Genomic DNA, 27,424 nt, shown 5'->3' on the forward strand with positions numbered 1-27,424 from the left:
GAATTAACACATGTGGAATTATACACAGAAAATATTTCTTATATTCTAGGTTCTTCAAAGTAGCCACCTTTTGCTTTGATGACAGCTTTGTACACTCGTGGCATTCTCTTGATGAGCTTCAAGAGGTTGTCACTGGAAATGGTCTTCCAACAATCTTGAAGGAATTCCCAGAGATGCTTAGCACTTGTTGGCCCTTTTGCCTTCACTCTGCGGTCCAGCTCATCCCAAACAATCTCTGTCAGACGTATCACATATAACTGCATTCCAAAATCAGCAATTTCTAGTGAATGTGGAAAATATTGTCCTCCATTTAATATGGGCAATATGCGTGGCAAGGGACAGGGAAGTGGTCGTTATTGTGATGGTGCATGCAGAGACCGAGGCCGAGCCCGTGGCCGTGGGCAAGATGAAATTGTGCCACAACAAACACCTACATTTTGTCACTCGACCTTCCTGTCCCAATTACTAGGAGACCGCAGAACACCACTATTGAACACAGAGCAGTGTCAAAAGGTTGTTGGTTGGATAGCAGATAATGCTTTCAGTCCCTCGTTACTCGGTCCCCAGCCACCACTATTTCTCCAGGTGTGCCATCCCCGCATTACACAAGCACGTGTCTCACAACATTAGCCGTGCCCTCAACAACAAAGTTACTGGGAAAGTCCACCTAACCACAGACACGTGGACAAGTGCTGGTGGGCAGGGACAGTACATCTCGCTGACGGCACACTGGGTTAATATAGAGAAAGCCGGGACCCAGTCGGACCTTGGGACGGAACATGTCCTCCCAACGCCGAAGATTGCGGGCCCTGGGTCAATCACAGTTGCCCCCTCATTCTAAAGCTCCTGCACCTCCTCCTCCTCTTCAGCCTCCATCTCCGAAATGACTGGAAGCACTGCAGCACTGCCTCGGCCAAGCAGCAACAGGCTGTGCTGAAGCTAATATGCTTAGGTGACAAACCACACAAAGAGTTGTGTACAGCTCTGAAAGAGCAGGCTGATCTGTGGCTGACACTGCTCACCCTACAGCCAGGCATGGTCGTGTGTGACAATGGCCGGAACCTGGTGGCGGCTCTGAAGCGAGACTAGCTCACACATTTACCATGCCTGGCCCATGTACTTAACCTCGTGGTATAGCGGTTTCTCAAAACCTACCCAGATCTGCCGGATCTGCTTGTTAAAGTATGCCGCGTGTGTGCCTATTTTAAAAAGTCAGCTCCAGCTTCTGCCGCTCTTGCTGTGCTTTAGCAGCATTTGCAGCTTCCAGCTCACCAACTGGTGTGTTATGTCCCCACGCATTGGAACTCTACATTGCAGATGTTTGGAAGGATTTGTGAGAAGAAGAGGACAGTCAATAAGGCCATCAGTATTCAGGTCAGACTCCACACATAAGACCTCAGTAATGGATATGGCTGTCAGACATATGTACCATCCTCCAAAACTTTGAGGACTCCAGCAAGATGGTGAGTGGCGATGACGCCATAATTAGCCTCACCATCGGTCTTCTGAAATGCTCTATGCTCACAATTAAAGAGGATCCATTGCAGGTGGAGCACGATGAGATAGAGCAAGAAATCATACAGGGTGATTCCACACAGCCCAGCCTCATCTCATCCCAATGTGGATTAGGTGACAATGAAGAAGAGGAGGTGGAGGAGGAGGAAGAACAGGAGCTAGTTTTCTGCGCTATAGACAGGACTATCTGCACAACTGTCATACCGTCTGTTCAGCATGGATGGCCTGAGGACAGGGAGCAGGAGGATGAGGAGGAGAGCATGGTCAATTGTCCTCTTGGTGAGGACACGGAAATCTTGTCTGTTAGCAGTCTGGCACACACGGCTGAGTTTATGTTATGCTGCCTTTCCCGTGACCCTCACGTTGTCCAAATTTTGGGCAACAGTCATTATTGGTTGGTGACACTTCTAGACCCTAGAAAATGGGGCAGTACCAGAAGGCCCTTGTTGCGGAATTATTAAAAAAATTCCCATCTGAAAACGCTGGCTGCAGAGGTCACAGTTCATTGGACAACCAAGGAGTACAGGCGAGCGAGACACAAATCCAATCCAGCAGAGGCAGGGGAACACTGTCAAAGTTCTGGGACAGTTTACTCAGACCCTCCCATCGCACAGGCATTGATGCACGGGGTACTTTCACAAGGAGGGAAAAGTTTGAGAAGGTGCTGAAGGACTAACTAGCCAACCGTAATAAAGTCCTCCGTGATTCCTCTGTGCCTTATAATTATTGGGTATCCAAGCTGGACACGTGACATGAACTGGCTCTCTATACCTTGGATTTCCTTGCCTGCACTTCCGCTAGCATTTTGTCAGAGCCGGTTTTTAGTGCCTCTGGTGGAATTATAACCTATAGGAGCATATGCCTGTCAACTGAAAATACTGACAGGCTGACTCTTATAAAAATGAACAAGGGCTGGATAGGGCCAGACTTCTCAATACCACCGAATGATAGCAGCATAACATAAACTCAAATGCAGTGTTTTTGTTACTGCATAGGCAAACACTATGGGAGACCCACTTCCTAATAATGGGAACATTTTTTTCAGGAGGCCCTCCTCTACGTCTCTTGCAATGGGCATTGGAGTGCCTCCAAATTTTTGGCAGCCGTTGCAGTCACTGCATAGGCAAGAACAGTATGGGAGACCCACTCCTTTCTAATGGGAACATGTCGTTACTGAGGCCCACCTCTATGCATCTTTAAATTGTTATTGGGGTTTTTCCGAAATTTCAGCAGCCGTTGTACTCACTGCATACCCTATAACTGTATAGCAGAACTGCTCCTTTCTAATGGGAACATGTCGTTACTGTGGCCCACCTCTATGTGTCTTTAAATTGTTATAGGGGTTTTTCCAAAATTTTGGCAGCCCTTGCAGTCACTGCATGGGCATTACTACTATAGGAGACCCACTCCTTTATGATGGGAACTTTTTTTTACTGGGGCCCTCCTCTATGTTTTTTCAAAGGGGTATTGGAGTGAGTCCAAATTTTTGGGAGCCCTTGCAGTCACTGCATATGCAATAACAGTATAGGAGACCCACTCTTTAATAATAGGAACAACAAAGCATAGCCGGCTGATGGCTCTCTAAAAATAGTAAAGGCCGCCTGATGGCCCTATAAAAATAGGCATTGTGACTTTCAGGGTCCCTCCTTCATCAATGAAACAGGATGTGTCTGATCATGTCTCGCACACCATATGGCCAGATAAGGTAGTAAAATTTTAAAATGACATTTACCGGTGAATGTGTTTTTCACCGTTGAAAGCAATGCAAAAGTGCATAAACACATCAAAAACGCTACGTGTGAACATAGTCCAAGGTGTGGAGGAGCATTTTTGTTTTTGGTTATTTATTTTACCTTATATACAAGTCATTACCCCGGAAAGGATGTTCCTTAACATTTTTGCCAGGAAAATCCATTTTGGTTTCGTTTTTGTATGTTTTATTGTGAGTCCGTAAAAGTGGCGTAATACTCTGACAACATTGTTCACAGCAGTCACCTGGGAGTCAGAGATGTTTCCAGGGGTCTTCTCCATGCTGTACACATGTCATTTGAGCACTGCTCCCATCGATTTTGCCAATTTTTACACCCTCTGCAGATCGCCGCTGGGGCCGCCGGAAAAATGCTTGAGTTTCCCATCTAATATATATAATTGTCTTATCCCGTCTGTCTGTCTGTCTGTCTGTCTGTCTGTGTGTCTGTCTGTCCAGGAAATCCCACGTCGCTGATTGGTCAGGCCGCGGCCAATCAGAGATGCCGGATTTGAGAACAAGATGTTGGCCGTTAGCGGCTTACCCTCACCCGCTCAACCTCACACCCTCAGACGCTCACGCTCAGACGCTCACGCTCTGATGCTCAAGCTCTGACCCTCTGACGCTCAAGCTCGGACGCTCACGCTCTGACGCTCACGCTCTGATGCTCACACTCACGCTCTGACGCTCATGCTCTGACGCTCACGCTCTGGCGCTCACGCTCACGCTGTGAGGCTCACGTACTAACGCTCACGCTCTGACGCTCACGCTCACGCTCTGAAGCTCACGCTCTGACGCTCACGCTCTGACGCTCACACTCACGCTCTGACGCTCACACTCTGACGCTCACGCTCTGACACTCACGCTCTAACGCTCACACTCACGCTCTGACGCTCACACTCTGACGCTCACGCTCTGACGCTCATGCTCTGACGCTCGGACGCTCACGCCCGGATGCTCACGCTCTGACACTCATGCTCACGCTCTGACGCTCACGCTCTGACGCTTACGCTCTGACGGTCATGCTCACGCTCTGATGCTCACGCTCTGACGCTCACGCTAGGATGCTCACGCTCTGATGCTCACGCTCGGAAGCTCACATTCACTCTCTGACGCTCTGACGCTCACACTCACGCTCTGACGCTGACGCTCTGACGCTCACGCTGACGCTCTGACGCTCACGCTCACACTCGGACGCTCACGCTCTGGCGCTCACGCTCACGCTCTGACGCTCACGCTCTGACGCTCACATGCTCACGCTCTGACGCTCACACTCTGACGCTCACGCTCGGACGCTCACGCTCTGACGCTCAAGCTATGAAGATCACGCTCACGCTCTCCCATTCACGCTCTGAAGTTCACGCTCTGACGCTCACGCTCTGACGCTCATGCTCTGGAGCTCACGCTCAGGCACTCTCGCTCACGCTCTGCCACTCACGCTCTAACGCTCACGCTCACGCTCTGAAGCTAACGCTCTGACGCTCACGCTCTGACGCTCACACTCACGCTCTGACGCTCATGCTCTGACGCTCACGCTCTGACGCTCACGCTCTAACGCTCACGCTCTGATGCTCACGCTCACGCTCTGAAGCTCACGCTCTGACGCTCACACTCACGCTCTGACGCTCACGCTCTGACACTCACGCTCTGACACTCACGCTCTGACGCTCACACTTACGCTCTGACGCTCACACTTTGACGCTCACGCTCTGACGCTCACGCTCTGACGCTCGGACGCTCACGCCCGGACGCTCACGCCCGGACGCTCATGCTCACGCTCTGACGCTCACGCTCTGACGCTTACGCTCTGACACTCATGCTCACGCTCTGACGCTCACGCTCTGACGCTCACGCTCGGAAGCTCACGTTCACGCTCTGACGCTCACGCTCTGATGCTCACGCTCTGAAGCTCACGCTCTGACGCTCATGCTCTGACGCTCACACTCACGCTCTGACGCTGACGCTCTGACGCTCACGCTGACGCTCTGACGCTCACGCTCACGCTCGGACGCTCACGTTCACGCTCTGACGCTCACGCTGACGCTCTGACGCTCACGCTCGGACGCTCACGCTCTGACGCTCACGCTCGGAAGCTCACGTTCACGCTCTGACACTCACACACTCACGCTCTGACACTCACGCTCTGACGCTCAAGCTCTGATGCTCTGACGCTCATGCTCACGCTCTGATGCTCTGACGCTCACGCTCTGACGCTTGCGCTCTGACGCTCACGCTCTGATGCTCACGCTCTGAAGCTCACGCTCTGACGCTCTGATGCTCTGACGCTCACGCTTGGACGCTCACGTTCACGCTCTGACGCTCACGCTCACGCTCTGACACTCACGCTCTGACGCTCATGCTCAGACTCTGACGCTCACACTCTGACGCTCACGCTCTGACGCTCACGCTCGGACGCTCACGCTCTGACGCTCACGCTCGGATACTCACGTTCACGCTCTGACGCTCACGCTCACACGCTCACGCTCTGACGCTCACGCTCTGATGCTCTGACTCTCATGCTCTGACGCTCAAGCTCTGACGCTCACGCTATGATGCTCTGACGCTCACGGTGTGATGCTCTGACGCTCACGCTCTGATGCTCGTGCTCTGATGCTCGCGCTCTGACGCTCACGCTCAGACTCTGACGCTCACGCTCTGACGCTCACGCTCACACGCTCACGCTCTGACGCTCACGCTCTGATGCTCAAGCTCTGATGCTCTGACGCTTATGCTCTGACGCTCAAGCTCTGACGCTCACGCTCTGATGCTCTGACGCTCACGCTCTGACTCTGACGCTCACGCTCTGACGCTCACGCTCACACGCTCACGCTCTGACGCTCACGCTCTGATGCTCAAGCTCTGATGCTCTGACGCTTATGCTCTGACGCTCAAGCTCTGACGCTCACGCTCTGATGCTCTGACGCTCACGCTCTGATGCTCTGACGATCATGCTCTGAAGCTCACGCTCTGACGCTCACACTCACGCTCTGACGCTCATGCTCGGATGCTCACGCTCGGACGCTCACACTCACGCTCGGACGCTCACGCTCTGATGCTCACGCTCGGACGCTCACATTCACGCTCTGACGCTCTGACGCTCACGCTCACGCTCTGACGCTCACGCTCAGGCTCTCACGCTCACGCTCTGACGCTCACGCTCTTACGCTCACGCTCTGACGCTCATGCTCATGCTCTGAAGCTCACGCTCTGACGCTCACACTCACGCTCTGATGCTCTGACGCTTATGCTCTGACGCTCATGCTCACGCTCTGAAGCTCTGATGCTCTGACGCTCACGCTCACGCTCTGATGCTCTGACGATCATGCTCTGAAGCTCACGCTCTGACGCTCACGCTCTGATGCTCTGACGCTCACGCTCTGACTCTGACGCTCACGCTCTGACGCTCACGCTCACACGCTCACGCTCTGACGCTCACGCTCTGATGCTCAAGCTCTGATGCTCTGACGCTTATGCTCTGACGCTCAAGCTCTGACGCTCACGCTCTGATGCTCTGACGCTCACGCTCTGATGCTCTGACGATCATGCTCTGAAGCTCACGCTCTGACGCTCACACTCACGCTCTGACGCTCACGCTCGGATGCTCACGCTCTGATGCTCTGACGCTCACGCTCTGACGCTTGCGCTCTGACGCTCACGCTCTGATGCTCACGCTCTGAAGCTCACGCTCTGACGCTCTGATGCTCTGACGCTCACGCTTGGACGCTCACGTTCACGCTCTGACGCTCACGCTCACGCTCTGACACTCACGCTCTGACGCTCATGCTCAGACTCTGACGCTCACACTCTGACGCTCACGCTCTGACGCTCACGCTCGGACGCTCACGCTCTGACGCTCACGCTCGGATACTCACGTTCACGCTCTGACGCTCACGCTCACACGCTCACGCTCTGACGCTCACGCTCTGATGCTCTGACTCTCATGCTCTGACGCTCAAGCTCTGACGCTCACGCTATGATGCTCTGACGCTCACGGTGTGATGCTCTGACGCTCACGCTCTGATGCTCGTGCTCTGATGCTCGCGCTCTGACGCTCACGCTCAGACTCTGACGCTCACGCTCTGACGCTCACGCTCACACGCTCACGCTCTGACGCTCACGCTCTGATGCTCAAGCTCTGATGCTCTGACGCTTATGCTCTGACGCTCAAGCTCTGACGCTCACGCTCTGATGCTCTGACGCTCACGCTCTGACTCTGACGCTCACGCTCTGACGCTCACGCTCACACGCTCACGCTCTGACGCTCACGCTCTGATGCTCAAGCTCTGATGCTCTGACGCTTATGCTCTGACGCTCAAGCTCTGACGCGCACGCTCTGATGCTCTGACGCTCACGCTCTGACTCTGACGCTCACGCTCTGACGCTAACGCTCACACGCTCACGCTCTGACGCTCACGCTCTGATGCTCAAGCTCTGATGCTCTGACGCTTATGCTCTGACGCTCAAGCTCTGACGCTCACGCTCTGATGCTCTGACGCTCACGCTCTGATGCTCTGACAATCATGCTCTGAAGCTCACGCTCTGACGCTCACACTCACGCTCTGACGCTCATGCTCGGATGCTCACGCTCGGACGCTCACACTCACGCTCGGACGCTCACGCTCTGACGCTCACGCTCGGACGCTCACATTCACGCTCTGACGCTCTGACGCTCACGCTCACGCTCTGACGCTCACGCTCATTCTCTCACGCTCACGCTCTGACGCTCACGCTCTTACGCTCACGCTCTGACGCTCATGCTCACGCTCTGAAGCTCACGCTCTGACGCTCACACTCACGCTCTGATGCTCTGACGCTTATGCTCTGACGCTCATGCTCACGCTCTGAAGCTCTGATGCTCTGACGCTCACGCTCACGCTCTGATGCTCTGACGATCACGCTCTGAAGCTCACGCTCTGACGCTCACGCTCTGATGCTCTGACGCTCACGCTCTGACTCTGACGCTCACGCTCTGACGCTCACGCTCACACGCTCACGCTCTGACGCTCACGCTCTGATGCTCAAGCTCTGATGCTCTGACGCTTATGCTCTGACGCTCAAGCTCTGACGCTCACGCTCTGATGCTCTGACGCTCACGCTCTGATGCTCTGACGATCATGCTCTGAAGCTCACGCTCTGACGCTCACACTCACGCTCTGACGCTCACGCTCTGACGCTCACGCTCGGACGCTCACATTCACGCTCTGACGCTCTGACGCTCACGCTCACGCTCTGACGCTCACGCTCAGGCTCTCACGCTCACGCTCTGACGCTCACGCTCTTACGCTCACGCTCTGACGCTCATGCTCACGCTCTGAAGCTCACGCTCTGACGCTCACACTCACGCTCTGATGCTCTGACACTTATGCTCTGACGCTCATGCTCACGCTCTGAAGCTCTGATGCTCTGACGCTCACGCTCACGCTCTGATGCTCTGACGATCACGCTCTGAAGCTCACGCTCTGACGCTCACGCTCTGATGCTCTGACGCTCACGCTCTGATGCTCACGCTCTGACGCTCACGCTCAGACGCTGACGCTCACGCTCGGACGCTCACGTTCACGCTCTGACGCTCACACTCGGACGCTCATGCTCTGACGCTCGCAGTCTGACACTCACGCTCGCACTCTGACGCTCACGCTCTGACGCTTATGCTCTGATGCTCAAGCTCTGACGCTCACGCTCTGATGCTCTGACGCTCATGCTCTGATGCTCTGACGATCACGCTCTGAAGCTCACGCTCTGACGCTCACGCTCTGACGCTCTGACGCTCACGCTCTGACGCTCTGACGCTCACGCTCAGAAGCTCTTGCTCTGACGCTCACGCTCGGACGCTCACGCTCTGACGCTCATGCTCAGACTCTGACGCTCACGCTCGGATGCTCACGTTCACGCTCTGACGCCCACGCTCACGCTCTGACGCTCACGCTCTGAAGCTCACGCTCTGACGCTCTGATGCTCTGACGCTCACGCCCGGACGCTCACGCTCGGGCGCTCCTGCTCTGACGTTCATGCTCTGATGCTCACGCTCTGACGCTCACGCTCGGACGCTCACGCTCGGACGCTCAGGCTCTGACGCTCACGCTCAGACTCTGACGCTCACGCTCTGACGCTCACGCTCGGACGCTCACGCTCTGACGCTCACGTTCACGCTCTGACGCTCACGCTCTGAGGCTTACGCTCACGCTCTGATGCTCACTCTCACGCTCTGACGCTCACGCTCGGACGCTCACGCTCGGACGCTCACGCTCTGACGCTCACGCTCATACTCTGACGCTCATGCTCGGACGCTCACGCTCGGACGCTCACACTCACGCTCTGACGCTCACGCTCAGACGCTCACGCTCAGACGCTCACTCTCTGACGCTCACGCTCACGCTCGGACGCTCACGCTCGGACGTTCACACTCTGACGCTCACACTCTGACGCTCACGCTCTGACGCTCACGCTCATGCTCGGACGCTCACGCTCATGCTCTGACGCTCATGCTCTGACGCTCACGCTCGGACGCTCACGCTCTGATGCTGACGCTCATGCTCTGATGCTCACACTCGGACACTCACGCTCGGATGCTCACACTCACGCTCTGCTGCTCACGCTCTGACGCTCATGCTCTGACGCTCACACTCAGACACTTACGGTCAGACGCTCACGCTCTGACGCTCTGATGCTCTGATGCTCACGCTCGGACGCTCACGCTCGGACGTTCACACTCTGACGCTCCCACGCTCACCCTCACACGCTTCCATGCTCACCCTCACACGCTTCCATGCTCACCCTCACACGCTTCCATGCTCACCCTCACACGCTCACCCTCACACGCTCACACCCTCACATTCTCACCCTCCCATGCTCACCCGCTCCCACGCTCACCCTCCCACACTCACTCGCTCCCACGCTCACCCTCCCACGCTCACCCGCTCCCACGCTCACCCTCCCACGCTCACCCGCTCCCACGCTCACCCTGTGCTAGCCGGTCATCTCCCGGCTGCTCACAGCAGAAGTACCCAGACCGGCGGCCTCGCTCCCCGGTCCTCCAAAATTCATTAGGGGCCCCAGGGGGATACATTGGGGGGTTAATTTAAAGTAGTGCGCAACCCATTTAAACACTGCTTTGCTGATTAGTTGCGCCCGGTCGGCCGCATACATATTCTAGAATACCCGATGCATTAGAATCGGGCCACCATCTAGTAGACTTATATTAGGCTTGTTGCTCGGGTAGAGCACTCGAGCATTCCAATTTGCTCGACTCGAGCAACGAGCACCCGAGCATTTTAGTGCTCGTTCATCACTACTAAACACCCTTTATTGCAACATGAAAGGCACTAAATGGTGCTAGTTTATTATATGTAGGGTTCTTGTGAGATTAAATATCTAGAGGACAGCTATACTATCTAATCTAAATATCTATCTATTCTATCTCTCTATTCCGATGTTTCGGGCTGTGAATTTACTGTAGTCGACTGATGAAATTTCGGGTTTCCTTTGAGATGTGTGCTTAAAAATCGGGCAGCATATGAATGGTCCATGTGCTGGCAGATTTTTTCCTCACACGCATAGACTTACATTGGCAAGTCCCATCTGATATACGCAGACACTTGCAGGATGCTGCGATTTTTTTCTAATCTAGATTCCAACTGAGAAAAAAATTGCATATCAGTACTGACTCATTGAATAACATTGGTACAAGTGCAATCCAATTTTTTATTGGATTGCACTCGTCCAATTTATACGCTGATGTGAGCGAGGTCTAAAACTGCCCCTGGCAGGAGGAATATAGATTGAAGCGTGACAGGTAGCTAAACTGCTTTGTGTCACAGATCCAAAATGTATCTAATGCTATAAATACAGTGCACAAAAATGACAATATTTATTTGGTATCATTCTGTACATTGTCACAGACTTCCCTGGGGTAAAGGCTTGAAGCAGTTACATAGCTGGAAATTATGAAATGATGGTGCTTGTTTTGCTAAATAAGCAATGTGAATATCCAGACAAGAAAACTATTGTAAAACAGGATAGGGCTAGTAAATCACATTCAGAGAAAAACAGATAATCCTCTGGTTTACTGACACGGATGGGCAAACCTTAGTTCTCATATTTTTATGTGCCAGCTTTACCTTACACTGACTTAAATCTGAATATTATACCATGAATTATTTGGTGTAACTTAATCCTCTGAAATGAATGAACATTCAGCTTGGAGATTCTGAATCTAAATGCCTTAAATAAAAATGTCCTTTTTTCTCAATAATTTCTACTTAAAAACAACTTCCAGTTTATTTCTATTTATTCTATACCAGGAATACCAGTAATTAGGATCCATTCTCTTGTTGAGTTTTATGCTCACTCCATACAATACACTACAGAGGTGTCAAAGATGGACCATTGATCCTTCAGGGAAATGCGTGGGCTTTCCTTACTTAGCCCATGTGAGCAAGCAGCACATTTCACATGGGGATTTATACATCTCTCTCCATCAGCCCTCTTATTAGATTTGCTTCCCATGCTGTGAACAGAAAGCAGAAACATTTATAAAGATTGAGTGAACCGGAGAATTAAACACCAATTTTAGTTCTTTTTTTTTACTTGTTTGTCATAGAACAAATAAATAAAACAGCTGGTTTTTGTAAAAATAAAAAAAAACATTTAAAGAGCTCTGTGTACTTTAATAGAAAACATTTTTTTTTCATACATAGTCAATGATACCATTAAGACATATATATAACGGAACTCTAGGAAGAAAGAAAGTGGATTTAAGGACTTTTTTTTAAATAAAAACCATAAAGGCTCAAATGCCCCTTATTGTACGAGCCCATGATCAGGAATAGCAGGGTTTTGGGTGCAGCTCACCTGCGCTGCTTCCAAAATGCTGCGTTCTACATCAGAAGCACAGAGTATGGGATTTATAGAAATCCCGTGCCCACTGTGCTTTCTATTTGACGCTGTGTAAACCCACCCGCGGTGCAGGTTTACGAGCCCTAGCATGTCAATTTCTGTTGTGGAGACATTGGTCTCCACAACAGAAATTTCCACAATAGAATGTATTGGATGTGATAATTGTTGAATAAACACATGCGGATTTAATTGCGTGATTGAACACAGCATTTTGGACACAGCGAATATATGCTTTCCTAATCGTGGGCACATAGCCTTACTGTTCTCAAGTACCACTTCATGAGATTTTACATATACTCTCTGTGACCACATGCTTCTCCTCAGTGCTCCTCCTCCCTGCTGGAAAGCTGTTCCACAGATTAGAGGTCCTGGCTTGCTTCTTGCTCCCTATGCTCGCCAGCCCCCTTGCATAGCCTCCTCTTTGCAGTCACAGATCAAGGGACATAGCATGTGACTAGCCCAGGGGAATGGGGACGACTCAGTACCCGGGCCTTTTGCCTGACCTTGGGGATGTCGCGGTGGTCGGCTTCCGGGCCCGTACCCTGGGGTCAGCTTTTAAAAGGGTGGTTTATTACCTACAGTACAGACCAAAAGTTTGGACACACCTTCTCATTTAAAGATTTTTCTGTATTTTCATGACTATGAAAATTGTACATTCACACTGAAGGCATCAAAACTATGAATTAACACATGTGGAATTATATACTTAACAAAAAAATGTGAAACAACAGAAAATATGTCTTATATTCTAGGTTCTTCAAAGTAGCCAACTTTTGCTTTGATGACTGCTTTGCACACTCTTGGCATTCTCTTGATGAACTTCAAGTGGTAGTCACCGGAAATGGTTTTCACTTCACAGGTGTGCCCTGTCAGGTTTAATAAGTGGGATTTCTTGCCTTATAAATGGGGTTGGGACTATTAGTTGTGTTGTGCAGAAGTCTGCTGGATACACAGCTGATAGTCCTACTGAATAGACTGTTAGAATTTGTATTATGGCAAGAAAAAAGCAGCTAAGTAAAGAAAAACGAGTGGCCATCATTACTTTAAGAAATGAAGGTCAGTCAGTCCGAAAAATTGGGCAAACTTTGAAAGTGTCCCCAAGTGCAGTTGCAAAAACCATCAAGCGCTACAAAGAAACTGGCTCACATGAGGACCGCCCCAGGAAAGGAAGACCAAGAGTCACCTCTGCTTCTGAGGATAAGTTTATCCAAGTCACCAGCCTCAGAAATTGCAGGTTAACAGCAGGTCAGATTAGAGACCAGGTCAATGCCACACAGAGTTCTAGCAGCAGACACATCTCTACAACAACTGTTAAGAGGAGACTTTGTGCAGCAGGCCTTCATGGTAAAATAGCTGCTAGGAAACAACTGCTAAGGACAGGCAACAAGCAGAAGGGACTTGTTTGGGCTAAAGAACACAAGGAATGGACATTAGACCAGTGGAAATCTGTGCTTTGGTATGATGAGTCCAAATTTGAGATCTTTGGCTCCAACCACCGTGTCTTTGTGTGACGCAGAAAAGGTGAACGGATGGACTCTATATACCTGGTTCCCACCGTGAAGCATGGAGGAGGAGGTGTGATGGTGTGGGGGTGCTTTGCTTGTAACACTGTTGGGGATTTATTCAAAATTGAAGGCATACTGAACAAGCATGGCTACCACAGTATCTTGCAGCGGCATGCTATTCCATCCGGTTTGCGTTTAGTTGGACCATCATTTATTTTTCAACAGGACAATGACCCCAAACACACCTCCAGGCTGTGTAATGGCTATTTGACCAAGAAGGAGAGTGATGGGGTGCTACGCCAGATGACTTGGCGTCCACAGTCACCAGACCTGAACCCAATCGAGATGGTTTGGGGTGAGCTGGACCGCAGAGTGAAGGCAAAAGGGCCAACAAGTGCTAAGCATCTCTGGGAACTCCTTCAAGATTGTTGGAAGACCATTTCCGGTGACTACCTCTTGAAGCTCATCAACAGAATGCCAAGAGTGTGCAAAGCAGTCATCAAAGCAAAAGGTGACTACTTTGAAGAACCTAGAATATAAGACATATTTCCAGTTGTTTCACATTTTTTTGTTAAGTATTTAATTCCACATGTGTGAATTCATAGTTTTGATGCCTTCAGTGTGAATGTACAATTTTCATAGTCATGAAAATACAGAAAAATCTTTAAATTAGAAGGTGTGTCCAAACTTTTGGTCTGTACTGTATGTGAAAGTTTGTGACACCACCTGTGGTTTCTGGTGAGAATCACCAGTGCTGCAGCAGTCCACTGAGGCCGGTGATAATGCAGCTCGATGGTATAGCTCCCCACAGGTGGAGCTAGGCCTCAGGGCAGTGTTGAGAGAAGGGGATGCAGGACAGGCGAGACCCAGCCGGGTCAGAGCAAGAACAGGGACAGACATGATAGTCACTTCAGTACCTTTTACTGGTGGTAATTCAGGCACATCCCGGAGCACTGTAGGGTGAAGGGTGCATATCAGGATCCTCCCCAATGAGCGTGTGTAGGGCCTCCTGTTTCTTGCCTCTGCGTAGTAAGTTTCTGACCTGCCTGAAGCTAAGCCTAACTTTGTCTCTGTCCTGTCCCGGCTGACGTTGTGGTAGGGCATTCTCTTGGAGTGCACGCTCCCAGCTTACGGGGCCTATGTGTCTCCTGGCACTGTTACGTATCAGCTTTCTGGTGATCCTGGGACCTGTAGTTCTCTAGGGATTCCGGTTATGCCTTACTGGGTCGTAGAGATCCCGGTAAGCTCGGACCCGGTGTCCGGTATATGTTTCGGGGTGAGCTGGGTAAGCTCCTCTGCCCCCACTGCTACTCAACTTCCACTCACCTTCGGCAGCGCTCGGGCCCTCACTAGGCTACTCACACTAACGGCAGCTTGCCGCTCTTCACCGCTCTTACAGGCGTTGGCATGCCTTGGGCTCACTTACTTGAGCTCCTGAGTCCAGACTGGGCTTCAGGACCACTGGAGGCCTAGCTTGCCTTCACAGCTACCCGCGTGCTTCCTCACTCTCTGGGCACTCCTGACTAGACTGCTCGACTCTGACTTTTCGGAACTGCCTAGCTCCACTTTCCCTATTTATATCCCTAACGGGCTCCCTCTGGTGGTCTGAGGTGGAAGGTAGAGGTGTGTGAATGCTTATGGGGGCCTCTTGTGGAGGATTCCATTAATGCACACTTCTAGGATCTGTGGTACCAAGCGCAGCTGGGCGCCACACATGCTTCATGCTCCTTATGCAAGCCAGCCTCTTAGCCAGTCCTTATCTGTGTGCCTCTTTAATGTTCTTCCTCCCCCTCACTCTCTCTGCTGTATAATATTCTTATGGTTTTATGCCACATAAGAGTTGTGAAGAAGCATAGAAGGAGAGTGTGTGCACTCATGGGTCATGGCTCTTTCTGCAAGCTCTCCCCGATCCTTTAAAGCTCTTATGTGGCACCTTATGGCTCCCTCCCCACTTCCACTGAGCTCCCGTCTATGCTCTTCCAAATGTTACTTAGAAACTGTGGAGGGAGCCATGAGGAGTCATTTAAGTACTGAAAAATAACTGGGAAAGCATATTGAAAGAACCATGACAGCACAATTACTCTTTCTGCACTTCTTCACAGTGTTTTATGACTTCAGAGGTATTAGAGTGCAGGATAGCAGGAGGAGTGAGGGGGAACAGACATGCAGTCAGAGATGTGGCTTAGTCAAGAAGCTGGCATGCATAAGGAAAATGAAAAAAGTCATGCCCCCATGATCTGTGACCGCAGAGAAAAGACCATGTTAGGTTGAGGTTGGGGGGGCTGGCTTGCATAAAGCACAAGAAGCAAGCCACGCCATCTGACCTGTCACTGCAGAGAGGAGATTACAAGAGGAGGAAAAAGCAAGCTACACTACACAATTTGTGGATTAGTGTTCCAGACTCGAAGGAATAGTTGTAAAATCTTATGAAGTGGCACTTAAGAACAGTAACAGTGTGGATTAAAGTATATTAAATTCACTTTAAAGGACTATGTAAGGCCAATAACTGATAAGTCTTAAAGAAGAAACCTACTGCATAGATTTGCCATCAAGTTCTGCTAATTGTGCTTAAAAATACATTAAAATTGAACTACAAAAAATCATCTCAAAATTATCAGCCGTCTGAACACAATCTATTTGTCCTGCTACTCACAACAGCTCACCAACTGATTCTACAACATCAGTACAATAAGATTCAACATATTTATCACAGAGTGTAAATTTCTAGCTTTAAAAGTATCCTATCCCCATTTTGTCAAGTCTTGGCTCCCATGGTCAAATTGTCACAATTGCAAATGCTTTCAAACCCACCATCTCTTAGTGATCAAGAAATTAATATGGCTATTATTAATTATTATATTAATATGGCTTCTTAGGGCATGGTTCCCTAGAGTGTCCTTCTCTTCTACTTCACCCCTTTCCTTTTTACAATGAGCTGTAATTTGTCTCTAATTTATACTGGCCATGCGAATTTACAACGTCACATGGTTTCGATGTCTTAGCTATTGTCAGCATCTTTTTCGCAATACATTTTAATATGTATCTACATTGCATTTGCACAAATTTTGTTGTTTAGATGTTAAGAAGATTTACTATTTCTTTATTTTCTCTTTCATCACTGTATCAGTGCTCTGTATACTCTTTTTGTCCCTAATGTCACATCTTCACCAGGATCTGCTCTTGTGACATCTATTTCTGCCGCCAGGCGCCCCTAAGGTGGTTTGCACGTTAATGACCAGGCCAATTTTTACAATTCTGACCACTGTCACTTTATGAGGTAATAACTCTGGATTGCTACAACTTATCCCCCTGATTCTGAGACTGTTTTTTCATGACATATTGTACTTCATGATAGTTATAAAATTTCTTCAATATGACTTGTGTAACTTTGTGAAAAAATCGGAAATTTAGCGAAAATTGAAAATTTTGCAATTTTCAAAATTTGAATTTTCATAACCTTAAATCAGAGAGATATGTCACACAAAATAGTTAATAAATAAAATTTTCCACATGTCTACTTTACATCAGCAGAATTTTGGAACCACTTTTTTTTTTATTAGGAAGTTATAAGGGTTAAAAGTTGACCAGCGATTTCTCTTTTTTCCAACAAGATGTACAAAACCATTTTTTTTAGGGACCACATCACATTTGAAATGACTTTGAAGGGCCTTTATGACAGAAAATGCCAACAAATGACACCATTCTAAAAACTACACCCCTCAATGTGCTCAAAACCACATTGAAGAAGTTTATTAATTCTTCAGGTGCTCCACAGGAATTTTTGGAATGTGAAAGAAAACAATGAACATTTAACTTTTTTTCACAAAAATGTTAATTTAGACCCAAATTTTTTTATTTTCGCAAGGGTAACAGGAAAAAATGGACCACAAAATTTGTTGTGCAATTTCTCCTGAGCACGCCGATACCCCATATCTGGGGAAAAACACTGTCTGGACTCAAGGCAGGGTTCAGAAGGGAAGGAGCGCCATTTGACTTTATAAATGTAAAATTTGCTTGAATAATTAGCGGAGGCCATGTTGTGTTTGGGGAGCCCTGATGTGCCTAAACACTGAAAAAAAAACAGAAGTAACACCATTTTGGAAACTAGACCCCTCAGGGAACTTATCTAGATGAGTGGTGAGCACCTTGATCCCCCAGGTGCTTCACAGAAGCTATAACATTGAACCGTAAAATTAAAATTTTCACATTTTTCCCACAAAAATGTTTTTCAGCCCCCAATTTTGCATTTTCACAAGGGTAACAGGAGAAATTGCACCATACCATTTGTTGTGCAATTTCTCCTGAGTAAGTCGATGACCCATATGTGGGGGAAAACCACTGTTTGGACGCACGGCAGGGTTCAGAACAGAAGGAGAGCCATTTGACTTTTTGAATGTAAAATTTGCTTGAATAATTAGCAGACGCCATGTCGCATTTGGAGAGTCCCTGATGTACCTAAACAGTGGAAACCATCCACAGCTGACCCCATTTTGGACACTGGACCCCTCAAGCAACTTCTCTAGACATGTGGTGAGCACCCTGAACCCCCAGGTGCTTCACAGAAGTTTATAACTTAGAGCCGTGAATGTAAAGTGATCAAAATTTTTTTATTTTCACAAAGGTAAGAGGAGAAAACGGACCCCAAAAACTGTTGTGCAATTTCTCCTCAGTACGCTATTACCCAATATGTTGGGAAAATACACCGCTTGGACATACGGCAAGGTTCAGAAGGGAAGGGGCACTGTGTGACTGTTTGAAATAAAAATTGTCTGGAATCGAGAGCAGATGACATGTCGCTTTTGTAGAGCCCCTGATGCGCCTAGACAGTGGAAACCCCCACAAGTGACCCCATTTTGGAAACTACACCCCTCAAGGATTTTATCAAGAGGTATAGTAAACATTTTTAACTTAGAGGTACGACACAGTATTTGATAACATTAGGTCATCATATTGAATAAGTTGTCATTAGTCTTGAGCGCAAGTCCTCGCTACTTGAGTTTGCATCAGGTACTCGGGTATTCATCATTTATCATGGGTACTCGAGTGACATGCTTGAGTCCCCGCCCCGCATGTTTCACGGTTGTTAGGTACTCAAAAAAACATGAGGGGATTGCTCGTGCATGGCAGGCAATTCCCGCAAGGTTTTTTTGGCTGTATAACAGCCGCGAAACATATGGGGCGGAGACTCAAGCATGTCACTCGAGCACCCTCGATTCTTGGTGCATACAGGAGCACCCGATGCAAACTCAAGTAGCAAGCACTTGCGCTCAACACTAGTCGCCATATCGTCATCATTTTTTTTCTTTACTTTTGAAAAAATCCCAACACAACCCTAAATTAGCACAACCCTAACCCTAGCACAACCCCAACCTTGCACAACCCTAACACAACCCTAATCTTTAACGTCACTCTAATCCTAGAGTTTATTTTTTATACCGTTCCTCGTACAGTATAAATGATTAAACGACTTTATTCGTCGGGTCGGTGCAATTACAGCAATACCAAATTCATATCGGATTTTTATGTTTGGCAGCTGTCACACACTAAAAGACGCTTTTTTTTGAAAAGACTAGTTTTTGCAATAATTTTTATAAAAACTGCACCTGTGAAGGTTCTTAAAACCACATTCAAAAAGTTTAGTAACCCTTCAGGTGCTTCACAGGAATTAATGGAATATGGAAGGAAAAAAAAACATTTAACTTTTTTTCACAAAAATTTTACTTTAGACACAATTTTTTAGTTTCAAAAGGGTAACAGGAGAAAATGGACCCCAAAATTTGTTTTGAATGTTCTCCTGAGCACACCGATACCCAATATGTGGGGGAAAACCACTCTTTTGGCGCACGGCAGGGCACGGAAGGGAATGAGCGCCATTTGACTTTTTGAATGTAAAATTTGCTGGCATAATTAATGGACATCATTTCGCGTTTGGAGGGCCGCTGATGTACCTTAACATTGAAAAACCCCCACAAGTGACACCATTCTGGAAACAAGACCCCACAGGGAACTTATATAGATGTGTGGTGAGCACCTTGAACCCCCAGGTGCTTCACAGAAGTTTATAACGTTGAACCGTAAAAATAAAGAAATCACATATTTCCACAAAAAAAATTTTTTAGGCACAAATATTGCATTTTCACTAGGGTAACAGGAAAAATTGCACCATACAATTTGTTGTGCATCATCTCCTGAATATGAAGATACCCAATATGTGGAGGATGACTACTGTTTGGGCACACAGAACGGCTTGGAACTACAGGAGCGCCATTTGACTTTTTGAATGTAAAATTTGCTAGAATGATTAGTGGATGCTATGTCGCATTTGGAGAGCCCCTGATGTGCCTAAACAGTCGAAACCCCCCAGAAGTGACACCATTTTGGAAACTAGACCGCTCAGGGAACTTATCTAGATGTGTGATGAATACTTTAAACCCCCAACTGCTTCACAGAAGTTTATAACATTGAGCCGTGAAAATGAAAAGAACACATTTTTCCCGCAGAAATATTTTTTAGCACACAATTTTACATTTTCATAAGGATAACAGGAGAAAATGGACCCCAAAATTTGTTGAGCAATTTCTCCAGAGTACGCAGATACCCCATATGTGATCAAAAACTACTTTTGAGGCATAGTGCAAAGCTCAGAAGGGAAGAAGCGCCATATTGGAGTTCAGATTTTGCTGGACTGATCTGAGGGTGACATGTCACCTTGGCAGAGCCCCTGAGGGGCAGATCAGCCGAATCCCCCACAAGTGACCCCATTTTACAAAATACACCTCTCAATGAATTTTTCTAGGGGTGCAATGATCATATTGACACCACAGAAAAAATAATTATTTTGGCATTCCATTATTCTGAGAGCTGTAACATTTTTATTTTTCTGCTGACATAGCTGTATGGAGACTTGTTTTCTTGTTTTTTTGCGAGACAAGATGATGTTTTCAGTGGTACTATATTTATTTACAGGCATCATTTTGATTGAATTTTATTTCACTTTTGTTCAGCAGTATCTGAACAGTACATAGAGCTGACACCCGCATGTGATTGCAGTGGCGCTCAGCGTGAGCCCGCGCGATCACTTCGCCATACATATACTGCTCTTTGCGGGAACGCAGCTCCCACAGAGTAATACATGTACGGCGCATGTCGGGAAGGGGTTAAAGGGGTTGTGCCACGAACAAAAGTATATTTTAATCAGCAGATCTTGAAATTTAAATAAACTTCACAATTGGATGTGTTTAAAAATGTTCCTGTGCTGTGATAATCTTATAAATGTGATGTGTACTGTGTAATGGCTATGTGTGACCATACAGTGACATGGTCAAATCATACCACATCTCCTGGCCAGGGAGGGAAGCAAAAGAGAGTTTACAGACACTACATCATGGAATCACAGCTGATTCTTTTTGTGAGCAAAACATTTCCCTGCCTGTTTTTAAACAATATTTTACCTAAAAGAAAGAATCTGCTTTGATCCCGTGCTGTAATATCTGTATTCTCTTTTGCTTTCTCCCCTGCCCAGGAGCTGTGGTATATCCGTGCTGTTCCTGCACAGTCAGACACAGCCATGACCGGGTGCTGCCAATACAGCTTCTTCCTTATTTATTACCTCAATACCACCTTCCAGGACATCTCCTTCCTCCCTAAAAAAGACACATCAATCTGTATTCTTTGGAAAAATTTGGCCACAGCGGATATTTTATTAACAAACAAACATTAACATATTAACCATGATACAAAATAAACATATGAGGGGAGGGTTCTTGGAGCTAATAGATCTGGCTTAAAAATACAACAAATAAATCCAACGTCCATGTTAACCTCAGCCGTGCACCACCAGCACGAGGGCACCATACTTCCACAGTACGTGAAAGACTAACCAACTGAAAGCTGCCGAGGTAAAAACCCTGTCCAGAGCCCCGAACCAAAAGCCATATCACCCCCATTAAGTTTTAAACTGCCTAGAATTCTCACAAATTCCTTCCACCGACAATTCAGTACCAACTCCAAGAACCCTACCCCCCGCCAGCCACTGTAACAAGCAACCATCAAATTGTCTGTCATCACCCCTTCTCCCACATCCGGCCTACTTCCCCCCCCCCCCCTTATTTTTATAAAAGATATATGCATAACCAAAGAGAAAAAAGAAAGGGTAGGTGGTTGGGTCTCTTCAACTTGCTCCCTGTGCAACAAATGAGGAGTTTTCCCACACCTTTCACCTATCTACACCCCTCACCTCCCCTTAATGCCCACCCCTATATACTTACCATGAATCCAAACTCCTTTTATCTCTTCAAAATGTAAGCCTCCTGGCCAATCCCAGTCATGGAGGGCTTCCCACTAGCTGCGCACGTCTCCTGCCCCCTCCTTGACTGGGTACGGCCAATACAGCTTCTTCCTTATTACCTCAATACCACCTTCCAAGACTTCGCCTTACTCACCCAAATAAAGACACATCAACATGTATTCTTTGGATAAATTTGGCCACAGCGGCCATTTTATTAACAACCATTAACATATTAACCATGATACAAAATAAACATATGATGGGACGGTTCTTGGAGCTAATAGATCTGGCTTAAAAATACAACAAATAAATCCAACCTCCATGTTACCCTCAGCCGTGCGCCACCAGCTCGAGGGCACCATACTTCCACAGGACGTGAAAGACTAACCAACTAAAATCTCCCCAGGTAAAAACCCTGTCCAGAGCCCCGAACCAAAAGCCAGATCACCCGCATTAAGTTTAAACTGCCTGGAATTCTCACAAATTCCTTCCACCGACAATTCAGTACCAACTCCAAAAACCCTACCCCCTGCCAGTCACTGTAACAAGCAACCATCAAATTGTTCTGTCATCACCCCTTCTCCTGCACATGCCCTACTCCCCCCCCCCATTCTTTAAAAAAAAAAAAAAGATATATACATAACCAAAGAGAAAAAAAAGGGAGGGTCGGTGGGTCTCTTCAGCTTGCTCCCTGTGCAATGAATGGGAGTTTTCCCGCACTTTTCCCCTATCTACACGCCTCACCTCCCCTTAATGCCCGCCCCTATATACTTCCCACCAATCCAAACTCCTTTGTATCCCTTCAAAATTGAAGCCTCTTGGCCAATCCCAGTCATGGGGGGCTTCCCACTAGCTGCGCACTTCTCCTGCCACCTCCTTGACCTGGTACGGCCAATACAGCTTCTTCCTTATTTATTACCTCAATACCACCTTCCAGGACTTCGCCTTACTCCCCCAAATAAAGGCACATCAACCTGTATTCTTTGGAAAAATTTGGCCACAGCGGCCATTTTATTGACAAACAAACATTAACATATTAACCATGATACATAATAAACATATGAGGGGAGGGTTCTTGGAGCTAATAGATCTGGCTTAAAAACACAACAAATAAATCCAACCTCCAGGCTACCCTCAGCTGTGCACCACAAGCTCGAGGGCACCATACTTCCACAGTATGTGAAAGACTAGCCAACTTAAAGCTCCCGGGGTAAAAACCCCGTCCTCAGCCCCGAACCAAAAGGCAGATCACCTCATTAAGTTTTAAACTGCCTGGAATTCTCCCAAATTCCTTCCACTGACAATTCAGTACCAACTCCAAGAACCCTACCCCCCACCAAACACGAACAGCTCTGACACCTCAGACTCATGAGTGCCCCAAAACCACCAAGGCCCTTTCAATATCCTCCTGTATCGCCAGGGCCCATAGATCGATACCTATAGCATTCAGATGAACGCCATCCTCCAGTCAAAAATTGCCTCTCCTGATTCTAATTCAAAGTGCCTAATACTAAGACCACTATTCCTGGATACAAAGCGATTTGGATGCTGACTTCTGCCGAGGCACGACATCTGACCACACAGTCAGCAAACCCGGATAACATGTCCACAACCTTAAGAAGTTAAAATGAATATCCCGAATTAACTCCAAATCGTTCCCTCCCATATGAATAACCAAAATGTCAGGTGTTCTATCTAAACGAGCCGCCTTGTGGAATTTGGGCAAAACAAGACTTCACACGATTCCTCTAAAGCCCAACCACCAGACAGCGACCTGCTCTCTAAGGAAACTCAATTGCCTACCATCCGGCCTTACATCAGCACGCAGTGCCCCCCAGTGCATGAACGAATGTCCGAAAAACCAAGCTAACAATGGAACGTCACCTGAAATGAACAATGACAAGCCTATTACACTACTTGATAAAAAAACAGTCTCCTTGTCACCACTAATGCCGCACATACATTCGGTATCAACCGGAAGACCACCTGCCAATACACTTTATCACTTCAGTCCCCAGACCATAACTATCCGCCTCAGATGCAGCACCAATCCTAAAGGAGCGCGAACCATATACCTCAGGGCTGAGGCCCAGTTCCTGTATCCCCTTCTTGAGCACCACTATAGACTGAAAACGGGACAAAAATGTATCGTCCTCGTGGCATAAAAGTGGGCCGACTCTTCCCGACCATACTTGCCAATATGCCTCCAAACATTTTTGTGGGAACATCAAGGCCTCGACCACTCTCCATAATACCACTCACCTACCTCTACCAACTTGATCCGTTTTTGTACGCCTGATCCAAAAATGAATGCCCCCAACCCAATATCCCACATCTTCGGCTAGCAAACCACCTGCTCTTACCTTATTTGGGGCCGCCAATTCCCCTACTGTCATTGCCCAGAAAAAGGCTAAAGAAAAAGCCAATCTAAACAATGCCAACTCAACACTGGAACGGCAGAGCCTTTCCAAAACAATGCCCAATCTTTCCAACATGCTGAACGACACTTGCCTCCGTTTATCAATAGTCCCTCCCACCCTTTCTAAAACTCCTAAGAGCCTGCCTTACCAAAAACGATTTTGTAATATCCCCTACCCCCTGTAACTTAAAACCGAACACCAACCCTGCAATGAATTTGCTGACTCTAGACACGGATCACCTCAACTCCGCCATCTTACCAACCAAAAACAACACTGCCAATTTCCTATCCTCCTCATTCTCAATCACACCCCATTGCGCCACCCAACTTTGCCATACTCACCACGAAGCTTCGTACGCAGACCAGGTTCGACTCTCAAAGGACTTCCGAGTTAACCGTCCTGCTCTTCCAAAATCAGCCGCCACAAGTGTGAAGGGCATTCCTCTCCCACATCGTCCGCCTCCGGTGCCAGTGGCCGAAGACGCTTCCACTGGAAACGCGACAATGCATCCGCTATAGAGTTTTGCACACCAGGAACATGCACTGCTGAAATCCATGCATTTAACTCAAGACCCCGAAGCACTAATTCCCTGAGAAGCTTGATAACTGGAGGGGAGGAGGCTGACAAACTATTAATCACCGCCACCACACTCATTATCACAGTGAATATGGACTTTCCTATTCAAGAAAAATTCCCCCATATGGAAATCGTGACCACAATTGGAAATAACTCCAAAAGTGCCAAGCTTTTGGTGAAACCCATCCTTTTCCACAACTCCGGCCATTTTCCAACACTCCACCTACCCTTACAATAGGCTCCATAGCCCACGCCACCAGCCGCATTCGTATAAATTTCGCAATCAAAACTGTTCAAGAACTCCTGCTGAATCAAAGATCGACATTATAGTTTTCCAAAAACATTTCCACACCGCCAAATCGTCCTTGAGCTCCTTGTTCAACTGAATGAAATGATGCAGAGCCTTCACTCCAGCCGTTGCCCCAGATAACATGCGACAAAGTATTCTGCCCATCGGCATTATTCTACACGCAAAATTCAACCTTCCTAACAAGGACTGCAACTCCTTCAATGACACCTTATGCAACCTCAACACCTTGTCTACCTCTCGCCTGAGCAAAAACAATTTATCCTCTGGTAAGCGACACTCCATCCTATCTGAATCAATCAAAATACCTAAAAAACTTAAAACAGTACAAGGTCCCTCGTTTTTTTTCCCATGCCAACGGAACACCAAAATGCTCAGCCACCCACACCATGGATGCTAACAAGTTCCCACACACCAACGAATCTGGAGGACCTATATACAAAAAATCATCCAAATAATGAAATGCCGACTGTACACCTGCAACATCCCTCCCTACCCATTCCAAAAAAGTGCTAAAAGTTTCAATCAACGAACAGGAAATTGCACAACCCATAGGCAAGCATCTATCCAGGTAGTATCCTTCATTCCAAAAACAACCCAACAACGGAATGCTATCCCGATGCACCGGAAGCAATCTAAGCGCCGATTCAGTATCTGTTTTTGCTAACAATGACCTGAGCCCGTACCTGCGCACCTATTGCACTGCCGCATCGAATGATGTACAGTATACTCCACGGAACATAATTCCTGATCGATACAATCATTCACCGACAGCCTCTTTGGGCAGGACAAATGCTGGATTAACCAAAATTTATTCAGCTCCTTCTTTGGCACCACCCCTAATGGCGAAATAATCACATGCTCGTCTGGCAAACTCTTAAAAGGACTCGCCATATGACCTAACTCCACCTCCTTTGACAATTTATCGCTCACCACTTCTGGATGCATCACAGCTGACCTCAAATTCTTAATTGAAAATGGAACATTATGAGTGTGAGCCGGGATCCTGAAACCCTCTGAAAAACATTCCAAATAACCGTAGCCTTTTCACTATCCGGATATCTTCTTAGAAAGGGGGTCATCCCAAGAGGTTTCACCGGAGTCACCCCCTTGACCGGTACCCACTGAAGGCTTCCCTTTTCCTTTCTTAAAGCATTTTGAGGCCCCTTGTGAGGTCCAGTTATAGTGGGAACACACATGTTTAAACTTACAGCTGTTGCCATATTTACATTGTCCGTCATTAAATTGCCAACACGTTCCAGATTTTTCCATCCCAACTTGTGCCCCTTGACTGCTCCCCCCATGTCCCGATGACTGACTCCCAGTGCCTCCACTTCTGTGCCCGCATTGCCCGTATCTTACCAGCGCCATAACCTTTAGCCAGAGCCCTATGTCCTTCTGTTCCCATTTTATCTCTGGCCTCACGGCTTTTCTCTGCCTAAATTGCTCATCATAGCTTAACCATGTCTGACCACCGTATGTACGATGTGCTTCCCCTATAGAATCCAGATAAAATAAACCCGAGCAATTCTCCAGCGACTTCTCACCAATAACACTAGCCAATATCGCAAAGGTTTCAACCAATTCACAAACGTCTGGGGGATAAAACACCACCTCCGCTTTTCCTCCTCCTCTTTTTTACTGTCATCCTTCTTCCCTTTGTCCAAATTGAACTTCTTCAAGGGGAGGAGAGAAAAAATTTCCACATGCTCATCCCGCCAAATTTTTTCCTTCACTTCCTTCTTCAGATGTGCCCCCAATGGTCCTTCAAAGCACACATATACCTCACCCTTTGCCCTGTCGTCAAGCTTCACAGCGTTCCTTTTTCTTTTTCTGTCTGAACCGAAACCAAAGCCCCCATAGATAACCCCTTCGAAACCACTGCTGTCCCAATCGACTCACTCCCAGCCTCCTGTAAAGCAGCCTGCCCAGGCTACCAAGCTCCTACAGGTGACATCCTATACCCACTAGCATCCCCCCGTTCAACCTGAGCAGGAATTGTGACATAGTATGTAAAATATCCCTTCTGCCCCACTAGGCCCATCTAAATTCCACCCCCCAAGACCCACCAAATGACTACTTTCTACCCCTGTGACACGGCCCCTGCGGGCAACAAACCAGACATAGAGCCATATTCACGGAGCTACCCAGGTGCTGTGTCCCCGCCAGCCT

This window comes from Phyllobates terribilis, unplaced genomic scaffold (genome assembly GCF_046119375.1).
Source record: "Phyllobates terribilis strain yellow unplaced genomic scaffold, ASM4611937v1 Scaffold_3__8_contigs__length_932513732, whole genome shotgun sequence".
Classification (NCBI taxonomy): domain Eukaryota; kingdom Metazoa; phylum Chordata; class Amphibia; order Anura; family Dendrobatidae; genus Phyllobates; species Phyllobates terribilis.